We start from the raw sequence: 18670 nt of genomic DNA on the forward strand, positions 1-18670 counted from the left end.
CTTACGTTATAAACATTTTACAAAATAAACCACTTTTTCCAAGTTTTGAACGGCTGCCATATTAAACATTGAGAAGTATTGATATATGCTCGAGTATTCGTTGCTGTTTATGAAAAGTCATTTAATGTCTAATTTAGGGAAATAACCAAGATAAATTAACACAATTGGGAATAGGCATTATCTTCTAAATCTTTACTGAATAAGTCAAGCTAAAATTGTATCTAAGCCATATGGAAATACTAGCTAGTGCTGAAAATTCCACATACATATTCTCAGATTATTACTGTACAGTAGTGATGGATTTTGTATTCAATTACCGGGTACTATTGGATAATTATTCATGGAAGTTCTGTCATGAGTGTTGAAAAGGCACTTATAAATCAAATATCCCCATATTCAACATTTTGTTCTTAAGAAAAATTAGAGATAAAAATATCAGATATAACTTAAAAATAAAAATTCTATATTTATATGCTTGTACCTTCAAACACCTTATTTTTATCATAAACAGGAACTGTAATGCCTTATACTATTTCACAAGTCGTATAATGTCAGCTTCTACATATACAGGTATACCTGTGTACAAGTAGAATATGTTCTATTTCAAGCAAAAGATGTTCCATCTCACCATTTCACACAGGGAAAGTAACTTTGACACAAGCTACTAAAACAACAAAAGTGTAATTTTGAACGAGAATACATGTAACTGAGGTAAACAAAAACCGGCTCGAGGCACAACGAGAGTGCTAACTCTGTTGTCTCTTACACTGCACCTGAGTTGTGTAATAAAGATATATATAGAGTTGTACAATGTACATACTCACTAGTGTATTACTCTTCGCAGCTAAAACATCAAAACACAGTTCATTTACATCAATATTGAAATAAAGTTAACAGCATTTATATTAACACTCAATAGGCTATTGCTAACATATAAGTGTATACTCAACCTGATCTGTATTCGTTATTAGCGGCCGCGTAGAAATATTTTTAGATTTAGCTGTCATTATTTCAGAACAGGCTAAAAAAATGATAAGACCTAAAAATAGGCATTTGAAAATGAAAAGAATTAAACTTATTCAAAATCTTGGAAATATAAAAACTGCTATACCGTTATTTGTACTTAAAATGCTCATAAATAATAAATAAACATATGATGATAGGAAAAAAATCTTGTTTCAATAACATATAATAAGTTTCGTTTAAAAAAATAATTAAAAAATTGAAATTTTTACTATTATTGTTGGGTCCGTTGACATTCCTGTTTCAATAAAAGTCATTGAATACGCATCCAAAAGCCACTTTTAAACTGTTTTATCCCATGTAACTTCCAACAGTGATCTTTTTTTTTGTGGATAATCCATTAATAAATACAGACTTTGTCCATAGCTAGCTTAAATTCCTCATAAGAAATCAGTTTTAGCCTCAGTTTTGTCAAGGAGGTGATCAACATAACTCAACTGAAAAACTTTGCCAAGAGGTTCAACAGAAATTGGAATTAAGCTGGAAACCATCTATTTGCTTCTCTCAAAAGAAAGATCAATGGTACGTTACTAAAAATTTTTTTAATTTTTAAACATACTATCGTAAGAAAAGTATATTAAGAAACGAAGTGTATTTCTTTAATCCATAGTAGATTAAGAGAATAAATATTTTCGTGAGAAGAAAAAATACATTTAAATGTACCATAATTGACCCTTCAGAAGGAAATGTGTTCGATTTATCCGTAGCAAATCCATGGTCCATTCATCACTTCTCTCCTGCCATTAATAACATCGGTTATCGTAATAATGGACCAGCCCTGCTATTGCGTGAAGACCGATCATTGGTTTCAATAATGTTTTCATCAACATAATCAATGCTATTCATGCACTAGGAGTCTTAATCTGTAACCCATTAGGAGTATTTACAAAGTACTTACACCAAATAGAAATTGTCTGGCTGCCATAAAAAGTTCAATTTGTTTACATTTAACATTACACATATCTAAGAATGAATTACTCGTTTTCAATACGATATTTGTCCGGAAATTCTTTTTACCAATAACATAAATTTTAAGTTAGCTCTAATTTGTACATTACTTAACACATAATTATATTTCTAAAGGTGAAATAACATAATTAATTTAGTACGAATTTAAAAAAACACTATATTAATATACCATTATTCATAAAAACTATAGTAAAAATTTATTGTAAAGGATTACGAAGTAAAAGATCTGGAATATTTGAGGCAAAAACAGTAATTAAGTGTATACAGAATAAAGATAATGCAATGCTCTTTTAAATATGTTAAAGAAGTAAACCGAAATAATGTGATGAGGAACGAGAAAAACTTTTTAGCTAAAATACCAAGAATTATTTAGTGACAGAGCAATTTACCTTAAGATCTCAAAGGATATTGTCTGTAACGTCCAGGGACTGTAAAGTAGGCAAACGTTTTCCGAGTTTGTCACTTCATAGAAGTTCTGTTTATTTGTATTTGCAGGTTACTTTCAGCATCCAATTACTTTTAGTGAATCCAAATTAAAAGGATATATTTTTCTTATTTCTATGTTATTCATATTAAACAAAAAAAGAACAATATCCTTTGCAGTCGGCGGACCGTCCTCCCATGGGAAATAAACTTCTACATAAACTTGTTAAGGCTTTGTTCTATACAATCATATCAAAGAAAGTCAAACTTTTTGGCGGTAAACAAATTTTCTTTGTTGATAATCAAATACTTGTTTTAATAATGAAACTGTAATTTTAAACTAATTTTATAAATATACAAATACGAAATTGTATTTACCTTGTGTATTAAATGAGATGAAGGCATACTCGTATGTACCAAATAAGCAATCCAGTTGCGACACGCGAATAAAATAAATAAGAAGCTTTTAAACGCAAATCTTGGAAATAATGATTTCACGGAAACAAAGCCATAAAAAATACCTATAATCTAAACAAAATTTACAATAAAATATACATGTTCTTTTCTTTAACTAACTTTAAGTAAGATGTAAATTCTGTAAATCATGAAATTATACAACCTTATTCGGGCCAAAAGTAAACTCCATGTGCTTATAGGGTCAGTTGTGTAAGTTTTAAATATCAATTTCAGCATACCACTGTGTTCGCTCAGTATGGTACACAGCAGCTACGAAAGCCCGTGTACGGAAAAATAGGGACGTTGGACGGCCACGTTCCATGTTGGGTTTTGTTCTCAGGGTATCCAACAATTTCCGCTCTGCCAACCCACTTTCCTTACTTTATCGAATGTTAATCAGACCTATTCTTGAATATGCCTTGGTAGTGTGGAACCCGTAGAGACTATTGTAAGAACCAAATAAGGGTATTGAGAATTCACGGTCTTCGCCTAGGGCGTTCAATATATGGACGCTACAGTTGCTGATCTAAGACGCAGCCTCAAACTTGCAAATGTACAAGAAATAAGACATACTGCTGATCTCATCTTCTTATATAAAAGGTGACACTGACTGTTCGGAGCTGACTGACTTGTTGGACTACCGTGTGCCTAGAGGGGCTAGATTGTGAGACATATTTAGAAGGCGGATCCAGAATACAAGGAAATCTCCTGAACAACAGCATTTTCTTGTGATGCTTTTAAACGTAAAAATAGCTTGTGGCCTTGAAAGAGTGTGGTTGTGTGTTGTGTCTTAGGGGAGAGAGAGAGAGAGAGAGAGAGAGAGAGAGAGAGAGAGAGAGAGAGAGAGAGAGAGAGAGAGAGAGAGAGAGAGAGAGAGAGAGAGAGAGAGAGAGAGAGAGAGAGAGAGAGAGAGAGAGGAGAGAGAGAGAGAGATAATTTGATAATTTCTTTATTTTTCCTGCCCTGGTTTAGACCAATGGTCCACTCTTCCACCAGGACAGGCTCCCAAAATTTATACAAAGTTTTAAACTACAATATTCAGTTGTGCCTTAAAATATATGTTACAGAAATCATGTTTACGTTTACTCAATAACTATTAACATTTACATTTACATCAGATATTACAGTTCAATAAACTTTGAAGTTAAACATCAATATACTATAAATATTCAACATAAATAAACTATAAAAAAATTAACAACAATATGAGCAACAAACTAATACACTTTTTTGTTTTACTTAAACTAGTATTGGTAACATTTTTTTTTTTTTTGTACTTCCTAACTCTCAAAAGATATACCATACAATAAGATTTAAATGTGCCTTTAGTACTTTTAAGCAAATTTATACATAATTTTTATCCATTTTTTTTATTTTTCTTTATATATATATATATACATTATCTACTTTTTTTTTTTTTTTTTACTACAATACACTTTTGAAAATTAAACACATCATTAAACTACAAAAATTAAACAACAATCTGAGTTAACAAACTAATACAATCCAACCCACAATAACAATACAATAATTTTTATCACACTCTAACATAATATTTTCATTAAATATAACAACCACGACACAAACCAATTAAATAACATTACAAGCAAAAAACAACATTACTCATATCTTTTCAACAAATCAGTTTTTTTAACCGTTTTTTTAAATAAATTTATACTTGGTGCATGTTTAATTGTGCTATGAAGGCCATTTAAACAGTCTTTATACTCTTCACATGAAAATGATTTTATTATATATAACTGTTCTATGTAGTGGAAATTGTAAGGTCACATTACCAAACCTTGTTTCCCTTGCATGTACATGGTTCATCATGATATATTGATTAAATAGGTAATCAGGTTGTCCAAACATAATAATCTTGTGCATTTGTAATAAAATATTATATTCCATTCTTTCATTAATTTTTAACCAACCTAACTCTTTATAATATCTGGTAATGTGTGCATCTATTGGTACATTAAAAATATATCTTATACATGCATTTTGTTGCCCTTTGCAATTTTTGGCAACAATTCATCATTAATATCACAATATACAGCATTTGCATAATCAAAAAAAGGAAAAATAAAGCGTAGATACTAACAATTTCCTTTATATTATACATTAGGTTTAAAACACAGCCTTTTAAGTCTATATAAACTTTGGTAACCTTTCTATGGATGTAATTGACTTGTTCTGTCCATCGCCATTGTGCTACACATTCTTATACCTAAATTGACAACTGATTGCTCATAATCAAGTACCATACCATTTATTGTTACAGGTAAAATAACATTCAAATTCACATTAGATAACATCCTTGATGTTCCTAATACTATTGGTTTGCATTTAGATGCGTTCAGACTTAGCCCATGATCTTTGCACCACTTACATAACATAACTAAGTCTGCATTTATCTGGTTCACAGCGTTATCAATAGTATCTAAGGAGCAGTGAATGTACATTTGCATGTCATCGGCATAGAGCATTGTCCTACAAAAATTTACAGGTTCATCAATTCGGTTGATATACAGGGTAAAACAACAAAGATGACATAGTTGACTCCCTGAGGCACCCCAACAGGGTGTTATGTTGCCATTCAGATAGCCCTCCACTGCAAGTTTTTACTTGTTTGAAGTCTATTAGTCAAATAAGAACTAAACCAACTAATTACAATGTCTCCAAAGTTGTAAGATTCGAGTATAGATAATAAGAGTTTATGGTTTACACACTCAAAAGCTCTACTAAAATCACAGGAGCATTCAATATTGTTAATTTTCTCTGATCTATGGCGTTGTCTAATATCATCTGTTACACTCAACAAGGCAGTCTGAGTACTGAAATAGGGTCTGTAACCTGATTGGAATTTATACAAAATCCCCCACCCCCCCCCCCCCCCACCCCCCCCCCCCCCCACCCCCCCCCCCCCCCACCCCCCCCCCCCCCCACCCCCCCCCCCCCCCACCCCCCCCCCCCCAAAATAATATCCATCAAATGTATATATTACTGCATTTAAATAATGATATACCTTTTACATAAGTTCTGTCCTAAAGTAACGTAAATCAAAGCATTTCTGTGTATAAGTAATATTAAATTAAGATTTTAAGTATAGAATATTAGATCAGTTAAACTATAAAAAGTAACCATCTAAAAATTTAATTTAAATGCAATGAGTTTTGTCTTTCAGTAATTAATAAGTAATATGAATAAAGTTTTTAGGTATATATATAAACAGATATAAAATATGATAGTGGTTAAAGTAAGTGATTGCCTTGATCACTGGACACGGCCACTTCAGGGAAACACCTAAACACTCTAGGTTTACGAAAATGAGAACTCGGAGTGTAGACTCTGCAATAAGTCTGAAGAGACTGCAAAACACATAATACTGGACCTGTGAGAGACTGGGAGCAAGGAGAAGGGCTCTTTTCGGTGATAAACAACCAGGCGATACGAACCAGATGCTAGTATCGGAGAAAAGCTTTCTTAGCCTAATTAAGGGGCACGAAGATAGGCTTACCCCTCTAACATCAAAGGGGGGACACACAATTAAGCTCAGGTTGACGTGTGAGGATCTATGAATCCACCCCAATATCCCAAAGGAAAAAAAAAAAAAAAAAAAAAAACCATCCTCAATTCAACGAGGTTTACGTGGTAATAGAGATGACCTATTGTATGCATTATGAATAAAAAGTTTAATAAATTTCCTTTTTTTGTATATATTAACACACAAAATATAATATAATAATAGGCAACCTAAATTAATCAAAATTTACATTCTAAGTTTATGAAAATTAATGATATTTGTGGACAAGTATTATTAATAATTAATGTAAATTAAATGTTTACATATATATTACAACCGTTATAATATGAAAGTAGTTATCCTAAACTTAATATAATTTACAACCTGAAGTTTCGTTGATCAATGGTTTGGTATGGATTAATAATAAAACGTATTAAATTAAATAAATAATCGTTGATCTACATTATTGTACTTCAGGACATAAATTATGTTAAATTTAGTAATTTTTACTTTCATAATTTAAATTTGTTAATAAATCTATTATATAAAAATGAAACTGTTCGTGTGTAACAGCATCACTCACAAACGGCTGGACGGATTCGCCTAATTTTTTTTTTAATTTGTTCGTCTTGATCTGTAGAAGGTTATAGGATACTTTTTATCCCTTTCCCGATTCAGGATTCCGCCCCACTGGGCGGAGTTTTTATATATATATATATATAAGGATAGTTGTACCACTAAATTAGATGGCTTTTAATTCATATTACTTATTATTAGTGATCCATAAAAATCGTTGATCTACATTACTGTACTTCAGGACATAAATTATGTTAAATTTAGTATTTTAACTTTTATAATTTAAAATTTGTTAATATATTATGTATATATATATATTATATATATTATATATTTAAATTATATATATATATAATAAATATAAGTTATATATATATTTATACATATATATTAACAAATTTAAATTATAAAAGTTAAAATACTAAATTTAACATAATTTATGTCCTGAAGTACAGTAATGTAGATCAACGATTTTTCATGGATCACTAATAATAAGTAATATGAATTAAAAGCCATCTAATTTAGTGGTACACTATCCTCCATACACCATATGTCAAAAGTTTAATGATTGACGCGATGAGTAACTTGGTCTAAGTAACATCGTCAATATTCCCTGTCTTGAAATCCTTATTGCTCACTGTGCACACGATGCAAGAACCTTCCTGCGTCTCCAGTACTATCCACTGTTCTTTTAGACTCACCAGTATCAGAGCGGACAACTTTCATAGTAGAGTGCCAGTTTAAACAATATTATTTTTTTTTCCGAATATAGAGGATTATTTTTGAGGATAAATTTCTCATTAGTGTACAAACATCGAATGTAATCACACAATGTAAAATCGAAGCCAATCGATACATCTCTAACTCTAAGCCGACACATCATTAATATTCCACATGTCACTGACACACTACCAACATAATTGTTGCGTGCAGACATATTGTTTGGCGGAATAATTATACATGCCAATGGTTATCAGTGATAAAATAAATTATACTTTTTTAAAAAATTGTAGGTCATTGTAATTTTTTCTGTCATTGTAAGTATAACATTATATCTGTGTAAAATACAAAGGGGAATAGGTCAAAATTCCTACTTTTCCTTTTAAATTATGGACAAACTTTGTATAAAATATATATGTAACATAAATGCTGAATTCATGTATCTAGTCTTATGCGACAAAACTTGCTAAAACTTTGAATATTATTGAGTGTCAACAAAGGGCAATGGTTCTTGATATTGCGCAGATGGTGACTGACAATTGTTTGCAGTTTTCAGGAAGGAAGTCAAGAATTTTATATGTGTCTGTGATCTAAACCGTTTTAACTATCAAAGTTTTGCTATGTCACGAAAAGTGTACTTAAAAATAGTTAAGTGCCACGAGCCAGCGTTAAAGACATAGCTTAACTGATAATGTTTATTTTTGTGACATTTTTGTTTTCCCTCTCAAGTTCATTGTTTAGCTTAAGAAATGAAGTTCTGTGTAGACTGGGCAACCAAAACGGAAAAGTCATCTAGTAGTTCAGACTATAAAACTTGTCAGAATAATAGGTAAGTTGTGTTTTTTAAAGTCATGCAGGTTCAGTGAAGGAAATCTATATCCTGAAGTATATTAAAATTTTGACAAAGGTTACAAATCATGTTTTGATATTTGTACGAGTAGCATGGTATGGGTCAAGGCAGACAAATTCATCGGAACCAACATACCACTAGGTACCGAATTAAATACACAAGGAGAATCATTATCGTTATAATTAGCACGAACAAGGATTTTGAGTGCTCATAAAACGTAAATAGGTTCACTGCTCATATAGTTTGTTACCGACCATTATAATGATTAAATAACAATTGTCTACAAATTCACTCACAATTTAGTAATCTTTGCATGTGGATGAGTACGTCTAGTTTAATCGAATTATATTTCCGACACCAATGTTGAGGTTGCGATCAAGAGAATCCGTCAAAAAGTGTATATTTATGGCCATTGTAATTTACTCCGGTCTTTGTATGTTTTTTTCTATAGAAAATGTGTGATTTTTGCTTTGTTTCCCGACCAAGAAAAATTATATAAAAAAACTATCTAAGAAACCTAATTTGTCAAAATACAACGAAGATGGGTTTTAAACAGTCTAAAGATTTACAGTTAAAAGTCGATAGTAACTTTGTCTTTTATACCTGATACTTAATATTTGCTAAAAAATGTACAGATAAAATTATATTTTTATTAAAAATTTGTTATTTTATTACAATCGGTTTTGAATAGTTTACGCTTGAAAACAAAACAAACAAACAAAGGCACCTTCGGCAGTTATAAAATTTTTAATAAGTCAGAACTATGCCGTTTTGTGCTATCATTTTTCTGCTTATAACCTGATCGGATAGAATTTTTTATTTTGTATTTACTTTTAATTTTGATTATTATATAATCATCTCAAAATGGACAATATGGGAGGTAAGCCAAGCGAAATATCGCATATCAGTGTTCTCTGAGGTTGCACGCAAAAGTTCATAACTATATCTCATATCAATTTTTAGATAACCTGCATGTATACAGACAAATATAAAGAAAGGTTAACCCCCTAGCAGATAAAAAGAGACAAATGAGTGATATAATTATATAAACATTAGGTTAAAATATAATAGACGGACATAAACTATCGTAGAATTCGTTCTTGTTTACGAATAAATAAAATTTCATATGAAGATTGAAGAATTTACTTTTCTTTAGATATCATGAGGATAAGTAGACTACGTGTATTACAATGTTTCGTTTTTACATAAATATCCACTAAATTCCACTTGGTGAAATAATCATAGAGTCTGATTTTACTCAAGTATGTTAATAAAGTGGTTTATTCTGATTTTCGCATTGCTATTAAGGTTATTAGCCAAATCTCATAGAGTAACACACAAAATTATCAAAACTAAAATTACCGACATAAAATTTAAACTTCGCTAATGCTCAGGCAATATAGTTAAATCTTTAAGTGATTTTTTTATGATTGTTACGTCTTAATTTAGGTGTTAAAATCACTCACAAATACACTCACTATATAACTCGTCAAGACTAATGTAATATCTTTGTGCGGTACAAAATGTCATCACAACACAACGGAATATTTACTTGCCGGGAGAATATGATGGATTATCCCCAACTTACAACTTCTTGGAATATTTTCTCGCCAAGATGGTTACTTGTTTCTTCTTTGTTCACTCGAGTGTTAAACACGTTGCTTTGTTCCATCTACAACGTGTTGATCTCACAGTATGAGCCACTTGATGGACTGATAGTAGTTGAGCTTCAAGAATACGTTTCGACTGTGTTCGAAAGAACAAAGGTAGAATAATTCGCTTTGTTACACAATGTTGTAAACTAGAGTGTAACAAAGTAAAACTTAAAACTAACTGTGGAAATGTGTATAACTGTTACGAAATGAGAGCAATATATTGAATTAATACAGCTTAGTGCACTTTTATGAACTTTAAAGTTTCAATACTACACATATAGCACTATCCGTAAGTGTGACAGTGTAAGTTGTTGACATTGCTTTGACTTGATTGAATGGAATAACTGAAGATAAATTGAAATCGGACTCGCTGTAGTATAAGCACACAAGATCAGCTCAATTTAGCCTCAAAACACCGTGGTGCAATTTACCAATCAACGTAACCTATTTGGATTTGCGTTGTTACTGTAAAACGCCTCTATACAGTGATTCTGTCTCAGGGCTTAGTAAAATAGGATTAATTTTGTATACAACACACTACCTAAAAAACCAATTTCCTTACAATAGAAATAAATCGTAATTTTGTCTTCAAGTCTGAGATAATTTGGACCTTTTCAAGAACAATGTTACGAACAAAATAATATTAACGAAACAAACTTGTTAAGTTATTAGTTTAAAGTTTTCACCTCAAATGTTCTGACTTTAAAACTCAGATATTGTAAAATAAATAACCTAATACTTTTCATCCTAATTTCAAAACTTTTTTAAAACATATCTTTTACTTATTTTAAATAAATAACTTTAAAGTAAATTGAAAAAATCTTTATTCTTACTGCACATCCTGAGCTCTTATGTAGTTAAAGTCGTATATATTAACTTTAGGTACATGTGTTCTATTAATTCCAGGTAAGTAAGATAGCTTATCGGAAGTGATAAAACATTGAAAATCTAGACAGTGTTAGGTCTTCAGATTCACCACGTCGCTCTTGCTTAATTTCCTTTTTGATGCAATTTTTTACTTACCAGATCTGTTTGTGGTGTACGAAAAATTTTGATTCTCTTCCTTATAAGTGATAACCGGTTTCAAAAAGAAAAATTGTTTTGTTGGAATGTATAGTGTCCCACGAAGAGGTTTAAAAGTTTGATTTTATATTACCTGCCCAATTTATTATGCACTGATTTTCACACTCTACCCAGTTAAATAAAGTAGGTTTTACAAATATTCTGTGAACATTAAGCTTCCTAACAATTGTAGAAACGAATGCTAATACTTTTTGTTACAAAGTTTGATTACATTTTTTAATCCCTCAACCATGGATACTGAAATAATTTGTACCTGATATGACTGCTTCTGTTTGGAAAATATCATAGAGCTTTATCATATTACATTGTAAATGCTTTCACTAAGAAGGACTCTTTATTTTATAAAACTGCCCGTAACTTCTAGTTAAACAGATGAAAAAACGTTTTTCCAGTACTGGTATTTTTATTCTCAAGTTTCTGCTTTCAATCGGCATGTATGGTACTTTGAGAGGATATCCACCTTTAAAAAAAGCACATGCTGTAGTTGCCATATTAAACAATACTTAATTGCGCTTTAAATGTAAACTTTTTTACCTATGTTATTTTAATCCAATATTTCACCATGGTTATATAAACAGATTTTCTATATATCAATGTGTGTCACCACGGCTAATTAAGTAATTCTAAACAAATCTTAATAAAATTCAGTCTGCATAACTGAAAAATTTATGAATAGACTGAGAGTTGTGGTGGGGTTTCAGAGTGAAACCTATTTCAAACAGTAAGTATAGACGCCTCTTTGGAGGGTATTAACCATACTTTTGCAATGATTCGTTGTGACAGGAGTATAAGATCTAACCCATGTACTACCAAAAAAGATGCGGTGCTTAATGAATAAGAAATTAGATGCGGCCAGTCTAGTGTTGGTTGGTATGTACAAACTGATGTAGAGAGTAGTTATGCCTGTGGCTGAATAGTTGTGCTTGAGGATATGTGTAAGTAATTAATGATGCGGTGACCACTGTTAACACAGTGCGCTGTTAATCGATCCCTGGGGTTACTTACCATTCCTGAGGTCAGTCTAGTGTTGGTTGGTATGTACAAAATTGAGCTACAGCCTTGCGAAGCCTGTGGCTGAATAGTTGTGCTTAAGGATATGTGTAAGTAATTAATGATACGGTGACAACTGTTGACACAGTGCGCTGTTAATCGATCCCCGGGGTTACTTACCTTTCCTGCGGTCAGTCTAGTGTTGGTTGGTGTGTACAAATTGAGCTACAGCCTGTGACTGAATAGTTGCACTTAAGGATATGTGTAAGTAATTAATGATGCAGTGACAGAATCGCATGACTTTGTTTTTCTAGAACAATTGAGTAATTGCATATTTATATAAACAGATTAATGTAAGTAAACCGCTATGTAAGAAGTAGACTGGTTGAAGTAAAGTGCTGACAGAAAGAAACCAGGGACAAGCTGCACTGTCCACAGCACTTAGAGAAGGAAGATTTAATGCATTATTAACGCTCCACTTGGGAATTGTTCCACAGAATATCGACTGTATAAATCATCAGTTTTGCGGTGCGGACGCAGATATTTAATGAATATTTTCAGGATTCTATTAGAGCATTAAATTATACAGTATTAATATAATATTTTTAAGAAATATTTTCTTGTGAACTGGGTTATAATTAATTAAGAGCCGTTCAATTTTAATTATACGAGCAATTTTTGTAGACTACGTTTATTTAGGGTTTTCACATGATATCTTTTACTTTATTTTATATATTTGTACTTTAATTGTGAAATTAACTAAGCAAACACTATGTATAACTAATTATATACTCTACCTATTCATAACTGTTACTTATAATAACTTAGTATTTTAATAGCAAATGATTTCTTTTCGTTACTTATGGTGAGGTAAGTTGTCGTAGGTAGGCGCGGTATGGACTTCTTTCAACCTTTTAAGTACGGAGGGTATCCTCACCAAGACGTGATAATTCGTTATCTGCTGGTTGACTGCTAACACTATGAGTAGCCATTCCCTCATACTCGCAGTTTGGGCTTTACAATTATAACACAGAGGTGCGCAGTAGTTCCAATAATAAAAAGAACAGTATTGGTGGGACAGGTATGTATATTAAAGAAACTCGTGCCGTGTACAGTGTGTTATAAGGATAATTTCTAATGATACGGGATGTGATTCCAAACGGGCCCGAAACTAACTCTTTTTGACCCGCAGTAACTTCTCAGTCATACATACATAATATATTTCCTTCGTCGGTCAAAAAGGGGGCAACCCGATGCACAGGTACGTCATTGTGATATACAGTATATTAGTATTGCATGTTTTCATCTGGAATCTCGATTTACAATTTTTGGTGAAAAATATCAAGATTTATTTTACGGGTTCCCACTGAACGTGAGACACACAACCCGGCGCAGCGCCCCAAGCGGTACGAGATGGCAAACCGAGTGCAATCACCGGTGCTGCTCTGATTGTATGGACCTGAGAGCTATGCGTTTGGTGTTTAGACTACATTTTCATGATTTCCAAATGACTAGCCTATAATAATATACCACGTATTGTTTTAAAAATATGTCAAGCAGTAGTAGTGTTGCCTTTCATAGCATTATATCTCTTTTATACGTTCTGTTCATGTTGATTGAAGACAATTGAAACCCTACACTTATACAATTATTTCGATTCATAGATACATACCGTATGCATCATTACACTTCTAGTTAATCTATTATTTTTCCATATCCATACAAAACTAATTTAGTAATTCCAGCTTCTTTTCTACAATCTTGCATTTTCGATTTTTTAATACCCTTGTACATTTAACATAACACAACTATGTTATTATGTTTTAATTTCATTCATATTTTGCCCCATGGATAATTCGTCGCCTTCTCAGTGTGTTGGTCACTTAAATATTAGTAATGTAAAAAGTAACTTAAATTATAACTTATGTTCTATGTTAGTATAATTTTAATTACCTCTAATAATATATGTATTTACAGGCCAAAATATTATTTAAAAAATATTAAATGGAGATTAAACTATAATATTAATTTAAAATTAAGAAAACTAGAAAGATGTTTTATAGCTAAGCAGCTCATATAGTTTTACATATGAGGTTTAATTAATTGTTAGACTATAAAATAAATAATAATAGGTATGGTATAAATAAAAAATAATGTGGAACTTTTAGAGTTCCCTCAAATATTGTTTGAGAGTTCATGTGTGACACCTGCGTGAACTTTCATTGTACTTAATTTGTTGTATCAGTTCACTACTGTATCAATCTAATGTGTATAATTTAGTTTTCAATACTTAAATACTTAAAATATTCACCCCTTTTTTAAACTTTATCTGTATATAATGGTTTTGTTTACTGTAATCTTGAACATATTTTTTTTAAGTGATTTATGCTTACATCCTGAGACTTGACCTGAGACTCTGCGGACTTGAACTTCTTATCAGTAATCAGGATTCGCGGAGAAAAGTAATTTTAAATCTTGTATGTGCGACTTAGAAATTTTTTTTAAATAAAACTGTTACAATATGTATCAGTCTTCTGTAAACTGATTTAAACTTTGAGTTATGTTATGTTGCATGTCCGACGATAACAATTTGATGAACCTCGCTGAAGCCTATCACTCACTAGGTTGACATAATATTTTTCTGGGGGATATAAAAATGCCATTTTTGTATGATTTTTCTGTCATATCTAGTAATAACTTTACAATTAAATTTTGCATCGAATCTAAACGAAGTATGTTACGCGACACGATATGTACTCCTACATGGTTAGCTGAGGGTTACATATAGTGGAAACATTTCATTTCTGCCCGTACGTGTATTTGTTTGTTTGTCCGCACGATATCGCGAGGTTTAACTGGCTTATATACTTTAGAGTTTCCGCGTAGCTTCATATTATATATGAGTAATGCTGAACTCGATAATGGCGCATGTCATTCTCTGGGATTTGGCTTTGTTCTCTGGGAAATATTTTTACATTAGTCTCAAGGGTAACCATGATTGAAACGAGAAAAAAACGAACGAGATTTAAAAATGGGGCATTTGTATTTAAATTTGTAGAGGTGAAAGAAAAAATATAAATGTTATATTTAATGTTATAAATTGGAGACCAGATGTGATATCAGCACAAACTTACGTTTAGTTAGTATCCTCATTAGCTCACTGTAACTTTAATTATTTAAAACACTGTTTTGAAGACATGACGTAGCTATAGTAGGAAGGGTTGATACAATTGAATTTATGTTTAGCTTCAGTTCACCTTCCTCAAATTCAATTTATATTTGAAGTTGTTTATTTTATAGGTATCTTCATGATGTCGACGAAACGATGTAAATATTTTGTTTTGTTTTGTCGTAGAATTTCTTTGGATTTTATTCAGACGAACATGACTCCAAATTGCAGGAGGCAAATCTGAGACAACCTCAGATACACTGCAATAAAAGGAAGATGAACTGGAGCTAAACTCAAATTCAATTGAATCAACCCTTCCTACCTAGCTCAGTTATGTTGTTGTAAGCTCGGTTGCTCCACTGTGCTTAAAGATCGTGTCTATCACATCGTGACGACTGGTTTTTGTATGTCCAAAAATAGATATTTGTCCATAGGAAACTGAGCTAGATCTGAGATGTAAGCAACCTCAGACTAGCCTGTTGTACATGGTGTGTGACGTACTCCAGCCTTGTATATAAAGAACTTTCTCTCTTAATTTTCAATATTGAGGTCGCATTTATCCTTTTGGGCTGTTATATTTAAACATTTTTTTCCAGACTTCATTATTATTTGAAGTAATCAAAGTTTTTATAAAAGTCATATTAAAGCTTTTGGTACAGTAAACAGTGAGAGATCCAGTCAACAAGATGACTCCGAAATACTGTGTAGTGATAGTCGAGTCCATAACACACACTTGTCCCGGCCCAACATGGGACTACTAGCAATAACAGGACCCTCTACATGTAGGACATACGTTAACCATGTCACTTTTACAACTGCGAGCCGATATAGGTGGTAATACTGGTAATGTTGTCTGCGGCACTTGTCTACGGCAGTACAGAGTGTGTGCTACACACATTTATGTAACTAAAAATTACACTCGGTTTTATGGTTTCAGAATGGCACCTACAAAAGTTCTTACTAAAATTTGGTGTAACGTTATATACTAAGATAATAACCACATACTTTAGTAAAATCTTAGGTTTCTTATTAAATACTACTAATAATTAAAACAAAATTATATTAATCATGCACACACAACAAGCACGCATGTACCATGCAACACTAAACAGTACATTTAGGTGTAGCATGGTTTACAGTGGCCTTGTTAAAAAAAACATTAATATTTAGATTTAAAATAATGTTATTATAAATCTTAAATAACATGAAAATAATAAAACATAATTAAAGTTTATTTATGGTAACATATTTTTTCTACTAAGCTATTATAAATTCTGAATTCATAATTTAAACTCAGAAGCTGTTTCTAAACAACTCAGCAGAAACTGACTAAAAAGTTATTATTATATTCAGTCTGCCATTATCTTAAGGGTTTATTTGCGTTAGTTATAAAAAAATCATAAATAATATCAATTTATGATACTCGTTTTTATAATTGCTTGTTTAAAGCTTCCTTAAATAAAGATAAAAAAATGTGGTAAGTTTCAATGGTGTATGATGATTAGTTTTTTAGGAAAGGTTTACCTAAAATAAGCCAATTTAACCTGGACGGGTATAGGGACGTTGGACTCCCCTGAGGTTCAAATGTAGTTCTCATGTTCCTGGCAGTAATCAGCCTATTTCGGACCAGGGAAGCGTTTCAAGCATATCAATGTGAATACAAACAGCACACTGGGTAAAAAGTTTCTGTTCATGGTGAACTTGGATGAGATAGTAATGGGTTTTTAGTTTCCAAAGACATTTAAAAACTCATTAGATATTGAAAGAGTTCTAAGATCTCATAAGATTTTTATTACATATTTTCTATGTATAGTTTAGTTGTTTCATGAATAAGTGGGTATTCTGTTGTATTTCTTCTAAAAAAATATCTACTGGTATTGTATATATAATATTTTCTGATTTGTTTATTTTGTTATAAACATTTTTATACTGTTTTGATCACCGAATCTTAGTAAATTTGCAAAAATTAGGGGTAATCTGTTTCAAGTTCTCTTAATACTATGTCTATATTTAAACACTGATTACTTTACATTCCCACATGTCATTCATTTTACTTTGGATGAGTACGTGATCAATATCTTCATTAGACTCTTACTTACAAACTAAGTAAGGGTTATTAACTCAATATTTACACTTTGCTTTGAAATTATTTCAGTTTTTTTTAACTAATGTAATGGTTTTCTCCAAAATGATTTTTGTTTTATCTTAAAATTAGAGGATATATTCCATATTCATTAATAAACATAGTGTGTTTATGTATTATTGTAGGCGCTACTTTTTATAAAGATTCTATATTAATACAAACCCTTATTATTTAATTCTAAATGCAAAATTGTACCATCCTTGTCAGCATTTAATTAAATTGTTTCTTTTTTTTAATTTTCACTTTTATAAATTTCAAGAACATCATGGCTTTGATCCAAGATTCATTATTTCTCCTCAACAATCTAGTATTTTTGTTATTGAATGGATATTTGTATATATGTTATTTTTTTATATGAAATGTGTAACTAATCATTTTTCCATTGCATATAAATACCACATTCATTGTTACTAAAGATTCATTATTAAATAAAAAATTAATTTTTGCTGATTTATTTTGATGAACCTCAATTACATTTATTTAAATCTAGAAATTATATTTGTATCAATCTTATATTTAATAAACAGTCACTTTAATTATTTTTTTAACGAATTTCCTTTAAAACCTGGAATAGATAAACAATATTTTGAATTACTCATTATTTATTCTAATAGAAATGTAAGCAATTTGATTTTTTTTCAATACGTTTGACCTCAAGGAAAGTTTGGTGAGACCTATAATATTTCAAAAGCATTATGTAGTTAAATATGTACAGATTGACTTTCAAAACTAGATTCTGCAAAATTACAATACATTTCAATTCCAAACGTTTTAAATTTATAATTTCTTTAATGTATTTATTTCGGTTCTAAAAACCCAAATTAATTCAAAAATAACTACTGTTTGTATTTAAAATTCGTTAAAATCTTCCTTTATATAATTATATAGTTATCCTTTTTTATTTCATAAATCTATAGTAATTTATATCATAGTTTAAAAACCTTCATCAATATTTATTACAAAGGTATTAGAATATTTACCATTCAATCACATAAAATAATTAGTTTTCTTCTTAAATCGGATGTTATAAATTTAGGAAGTTGTAGAATTATAAAAATTTAACTTAATCCTTTTAATTTTCGCTACT

This window comes from Homalodisca vitripennis, chromosome 6 (assembly GCF_021130785.1).
Source record: "Homalodisca vitripennis isolate AUS2020 chromosome 6, UT_GWSS_2.1, whole genome shotgun sequence".
NCBI lineage: Eukaryota > Metazoa > Arthropoda > Insecta > Hemiptera > Cicadellidae > Homalodisca > Homalodisca vitripennis.